General features: G+C 33.7%; 1 protein-coding gene across 12 annotated transcripts in view; it reads right to left on the reverse strand.

The window, feature by feature from the left end:
- The window catches only part of LOC125060502 (DNA N6-methyl adenine demethylase), a 114,710-nt gene extending 112,357 nt beyond the window's left edge, over positions 1-2,353 (reverse strand). For all 12 annotated transcript variants that reach the window (XM_047665452.1, XM_047665449.1, XM_047665461.1 and 9 more), the window contains exon 1: positions 2,226-2,353. The gene's annotated coding sequence lies outside the window, so the exon portion shown is untranslated. The remainder of the gene's footprint in view (positions 1-2,225) is intronic.
- Positions 2,354-6,000: the final 3,647 nt, after the last annotated feature.

The raw sequence follows: 6,000 nt of genomic DNA on the forward strand, positions 1-6,000 counted from the left end.
GAAATGAATCGACTTAGGACCATACCAGATATTGAGTTTATGTAAACATAACTTCCAATATGGTATTGGGTGATTTTAGTTGAAAACGAAATAGATATAACTTTTAATACTTTTGAAGGAGCGATGCGTTCGGCGATACATTAGGACATAATATAGATGTTAATATATCTAAGTCTATTGTGCATAATTTTCTTTCCTAGCATTTAATAAAATAATTAATGTTGCCCGTACGATCAATCGTTGGCAAGCTTTTAACTAATATAATCATAATCTTACAGATGTAATAATTTTTGACTTTTTTATCCCGCTCTATAAGTTATGGACAAGATATGGTATCAACGTGTACGCTTCCGAAACTAGGAAAAGGAAACAATTGGAACTAAAAATCATAATCTTACATACGTACTAATTGTTGACTTTTTTATCCCGCTCTATAAGTTATGAACAAGATATGGTATCAACGTGTACGCTTCCGAAACTAGGAAAAGGAAACAATTGGAACTAAAAATCATAATCTTACATATTATGTACTAATTATTGACTTTTTTATCCCGCTCTATAAGTTATGGACAAGATATGGTATCAACGTGTACGCTTCCTAAACTAGGAAAGGAGTCACTTCGAACTAAAAATCATAATCTTACATAATATTATGTACTAATTATTGACTTTTTATCCCGCTCTATAAGTTATGGACAAGATATGGTATCAACGTGTACGCTTCCGAAACTAGGAAAAAGAAACATAACTCGAACTAAAAATCATAATCTTACATATGTACTAATTGTTGACTTTTTTATCCCGCTCTATAAGTTATGGACAAGATATGGTATCAACGTGTACGCTTCCGAAACTAGGAAAAAGAAACATAACTCGAACTAAAAATCATAATCTTACATATGTACTAATTGTTGACTTTTTTATCCCGCTCTATAAGTTATGGACAAGATATGGTATCAACGTGTACGCTTCCGAAACTAGGAAAAAGAAACATAACTCGAACTAAAAATCATAATCTTACATATGTACTAATTGTTGACTTTTTTATCCCGCTCTATAAGTTATGGACAAGATATGGTATCAACGTATACGCTTCCGAAACTAGGAAAAGGAAACATAACTCGAACTAAAAAGGAAGCGTGCATTGCACAATCTGTGGTCGCTGTCAGCGGCTGGGACAAAATTGGCCAATTTGTTTATTTGTTTTCATTGGTCGAACTGAACTTGACTCGCCATTATCACATTCACGAGAGGAAGGCGTATTTATTCGATTATCCGTGGGAGCGGCCTGGATTGTCTTATCTCTCAGATTGCTGTGAACAATTTTCTCAACAATTGGGTGATCTTTTATGCATTAAGCTAAATATATATGGCTCAATATAGCGACCGTTGTTATGGGACTTGATGTAAGTTTTAGGTTTCATTCTTCACCTATTGCGTTCTAGATTAAGCTCCGAAAAGCGAATGTAAAGTTCAAACTTTGGCGGACAAAGAGGTTATATCACTTTTAAACTTTAGTCTCACAAAAATAAGGTTATAATCTATAATAGACATACATTATATCAAAAAGAGTTGCTCATGGAAAACTAAAAGAGTCTTGTCTAAGACGGTCTAATACAATACTTATTAAGCATTAATTGTTGTCATAATAATAGACGTACTAAATCGTATTTAATTTTATGTTAGTACTAAAAACAATAACGGTAATAGGTGAAAGATATAAAGAAAAGCATTGTGCCTGTACATAAAACGGTCCAATTTCATGACACCACAACTCATGCGCAGAAACAACGATGCGTCATGAACTGTCTTTAACATATCACAAATGCTTTTTACCCGAAGTACGTATAATTCTAATAAGTAAATTAATTTACTTAATACAATACGATTAGTTCTAAAAAAAACATAAAATAGATATATTGTTTGAGTTAACTTTTGAACCAACGTTTTTAAGTTACAAATAATATATGTATAGGTAAACTATCTCTATAACACATAGATAGTTATAATTTTGAATTATAAGTAGATACGTATGTATATATTAAAACAATGGATTTTGTGCCTAAAACTTCATACAAAGTTTGCATATATTCGCGAACTACGAAAGCTCGGCGGAAGCTCACGGGAACTGGCTTCACGCTCGGCTGCCGCTAACTAAACAATCCACAAAAAAGCTCACAACTTTATAATACACTTCCACAAAGCTCACAAAACTACACCGGTACCTTTTCTGGCTTGATCCATCCGCGTCCCTCGGTGCGGCAACGGAATGACGCGAAAATAAACAAAAAGCAGCGATCGTGTTAGTTTGCGGTGTTATTCGCGGGCAACGTCGCGAGTTCACGCGACGGCATACAGCGGAGGACTGGTGGCGGGCGCGCTTCGAATCCCATACGACTCTATTAGGGAGAAAAGCGCTTTTAAGGATTCAAAAGCGATGAATTTTTTGTTGTATGTGCAAAAAAAATCTAAAGATTCTACTAATGCATGTGAATAAGATGTGGTAAATAATCGTCTTTAATAATATGAATATCTACTAGCACTAAATAGATGTTCATAATTTAGCAAAAAGTATATTTGCAATGAGATTTAAAAGCCTATAAGTAATCTAATAACAAATGAAACAACATTGTATTTAAAACACAAATTAATGATAATTAACACATTTGAAAATCGAAGTTTGGTCTCTACTATCTACTACTCTAGCTAGTATAGAATAGTAAATTAAAGGCAAATAATTATCGACAAGCATGAATTGACATTTGGATATCAAAAGTTCTTCACCATTGTACCACGCTTTATTAGATTTAAAGCGCTTTAAGCTCTAAGTTGTGCTTTCGGCCGCGGCCGACGCAGCTGCCGGCGCGACCAATCGTCGCCGGTCACGTGACACCCCGCGCCCGCACACGCTTGTTTACAAATAATAATAATACCTAAGGCGCCGCCTCTACGAGCTACGAGCTACGCACAGCTGTCGCTGCATTTGGCGGGATTCGAAGCACATTCGCTGTGCGTTTCGATCAACTTTGAAGCTTTCGTTATCGATCCGTTACGCGCACGAGTCAACGCGTTGTACGCACTTTGTTTTGGCCGATTTACATTATCTTAGTGTTTAGGATAGTACTTTAGTTGAAACATGTAAACGCTACTTGCTTTAGTAAACGCTACGCTAAAGAACTTGCCTTTCAAGTTGTACTAAAGCACTCTCCTAAACACTAAGATAATGTAAATCGGCCTTTATGCTACTCGTTGGGCCAGTAATACGAATGTGTTTCATATTAAATATAATAGGAAAATGGGGAGGCATTTTGTCTATCACGAAATATTTTTGTCATATCCGGAGCTTGATAATGTTATTATTTAGTAATTTTCGCGAGGGAATACATCCCCAGTTGTGACAGGTTGGTATTTCCGATTGTTTTGCGTTCGTAAGGTGCAAGAGGGTTAGACCCCAGTGCATAGCATTCACCTACATTCTGGTCCCCTTCGAATTGGCACTGATCTGAGGTGCCATGGCTTTGCGGGACACTTGATGAGCTGACCTGAACCTTGTCACCTATTTTACACCCTTCATATTAAGTAATCATATCACATTACTTAATAACTCACTGTTTATTATGGGGAAGAGATATTGAAATTAGTATTCAATTAATTGGTGATAATGCCTAAAGTTGTTTATAAGACAATAATATGTCTTCTTGCGTACAATGAAGATCCTTAATAAAAACACCACAAATCAGGACGTAAATACATCTTAAAACGAAATAGGAAATGATTTAACACTTTTTCAACAAATTTATAACAAGTTTCGAATTCGCCTCTTTGCTTTTTGAACCGAGATCAAAAAACTTAAAAAGGAAGTTATCAATATTTCGTTCATATCGTATAGAACACATTTATTACTGTATCACATTTTGTTTCATTACGAATTGACCTGAATTTGATACGGCGAACGGCAAGACAATTTCGCTGATGAGGTTAAAAATATATTAAGCCAACGCGTACAAATGTTACAACTTTTACTCCAAGCAATTTAGTGATTTTTTACGAATCTGCCTACCACTCTTCCTTAGCTTTTCTTTTTTTTTCTTTTCTTGACTTTTCGAATCCTGAGATTACATAGATCACTCACTTATGTTCAACATAAGCCAAGTCTACACACTATATATTTCATTCTAATATCAATAAAACTCATGGCAAGAAAAGAAAAGGTTTTTCTGAGTACCTAGATAGAACGGTTTGAGATATTTATTTGTCATTAAGAACATTACAACATTTACTTACAAGAGAAAATTTACTAATACATTATTCTTGTTAATTAATTGTATATAATAAAAAGTACAACAGGCAAGAAACAGAAGACGACACAAAAAAGAAAACTAGATAAAAGAACACTCATAGAGTCATAAAGAAGGCGCGCGAGTGCGTTGCCTGCCTTTTAAAAATTGCTTTTCTTGAAGAGCCCTAAGTCGAACTGGTTCGGAAATACTTTAGTGGGCAGCTGGTTCCTTATAAAATGCATAGTTCCTTATAAACTCTCAGTTGCGGACAATCTTCTAACGTTATTTGCCAAGATTACCTACGTAAAATAATGGAACAGTTTTTTAGTTAATAATATATTTTTCGTGCATTTACTCCCTATAAAACCAATTAGCACAAATTGTCGTGTAACAAATCTATGTCGAACAGCACACGCTAAATTTTATCGAAAATGTACAAATAATGAAAGTGTAGATTTAGAACTTTGATATGCTCGTGTTTCTTTCATATTAATTAACTTACATAAGGTTTAAATTTAGGTTAAAATTATAGAAAAGGTGCCACGAAAACTCAGATTTCGAATAGAAAGTTGAATACGAAAATATATGTACTAATTATAATTGATGTTATAACTAATAAATTATCATTGATAATGAATATATTATTTTAAGTGTTAACTTTTATTTTACATATTTTAGCATTAAATATGACGTGATGTAACGCGTCTATAACAGGGCACTTTTGCACCTGTTTCATTATTTATTTACAGCAATTGCGAAATTGAGCAGCCATTTGCGGCTTCTAATTTGAATTATTTGTCTCACCGGGAATCAAACTCAGGTACAGACCGCTGTGTGAGTTTAATAGGTCACAGACTGTTTTATAAAGAATAGTCGCACGTTCCTTCAAGAACAGAGCGTACCAGTTCTTAAAAGGCCCATAACTCACTGCGGGCCTTCTGGCAATGTGAATGTCCATGGGCGAGAGTATCACTTAAAATCAGGTAAGCCTCCTGCTGTTTGCCCTCTGTTACGTAAAAAAAAAATATAAATGACTGTACTAATAGAAATAATATAACTTATTAATTTATTTTTGATCGATACATATCGGTATAAAGCTTAAAGAACAAATATCAAAGGTTGTTCACATTTTTACAATAATAAAATGTAATATATTTTTTTGTTTTCAATTATTATTAGGTCCTACGGTGAAAGAAACTTGCACAACCAGATAAAACATGGGCCTAAAACAATAAACAAACACAGACTGTTGCAGCAATTCTATTTTATTAAAGAAATCTTATAATTTAGTTGAATATTTTATTGAATTGATTTTCTCCCGCTCCCGATATGACTCATCAAAATTTTACCGCACACTCATTTTTTCATCTAACGTCATTATTTTTCCCACATTCGTCATAGTCTTGCCATCTGTTATTATTATAGTCACTTTGTTTTTGTGTCCGTCATTTATTTTGCACAACAATATCTGGTAAAATGAGAAATATATTTGTTTATTAGAAGCTCGTATTGGCTAAATATAATTATTTAGGAATTCGCCGCCTTATATAGCTGGGGTTATAATATTGGTAAGCGTTATGGTACTATTTATAAAAGCAAATATTTTCTTTGGTCAATGAATAATTTCGCTATTTGTATGAAACTTATAGCTTTATATGTTTATATTTATCTAGACATACATTACATCAATCATTATATTAAATATATATTAAAGCATGCA

Source organism: Pieris napi, chromosome 21, assembly GCF_905475465.1.
Source record: "Pieris napi chromosome 21, ilPieNapi1.2, whole genome shotgun sequence".
NCBI classification, from domain to species: domain Eukaryota; kingdom Metazoa; phylum Arthropoda; class Insecta; order Lepidoptera; family Pieridae; genus Pieris; species Pieris napi.